We start from the raw sequence: 387 nt of genomic DNA, 5'->3' as shown, positions 1-387 counted from the left end.
GCCAATGGGAGTGCAAGGCAGGTGGCGGGGGCACCCGGAGGGGCGGCAGGACGCGGGGCAGCACCTGTGACACTGGGCTGCCGCGCTGCGCGCAGTGGGGCGAGGCGCCGGGGCGTCCTGCGAGCTGCTCGCGGGAGTGCAGGGGCTGCGCGGGCAGAGGCAGGGTTTGCCCCTTCAGATTTCCTAAATCAGAGAGGTGGAGCAGGAGCTCCCCCGGCTCCATCCCCTCCTTTGAAGGGCGCCACAGGTTTCCTAAAGAAACTAGACCCACTCGACAAAGCACCGTGTTACTGCCCTGTACACCCTCATGCCTCCCAAGGGCGCATCACAAGCCGCGACAACCGCCTGCCCCGCCCAGGACGCTGTTTCTGTTTCCTTCGCACTCTC

Source organism: Alligator sinensis, unplaced genomic scaffold (assembly GCF_000455745.1).
Source record: "Alligator sinensis unplaced genomic scaffold, ASM45574v1 scaffold1148_1, whole genome shotgun sequence".
NCBI lineage: Eukaryota > Metazoa > Chordata > Crocodylia > Alligatoridae > Alligator > Alligator sinensis.
Note: the sequence above shows the minus strand (reverse complement) of the source record.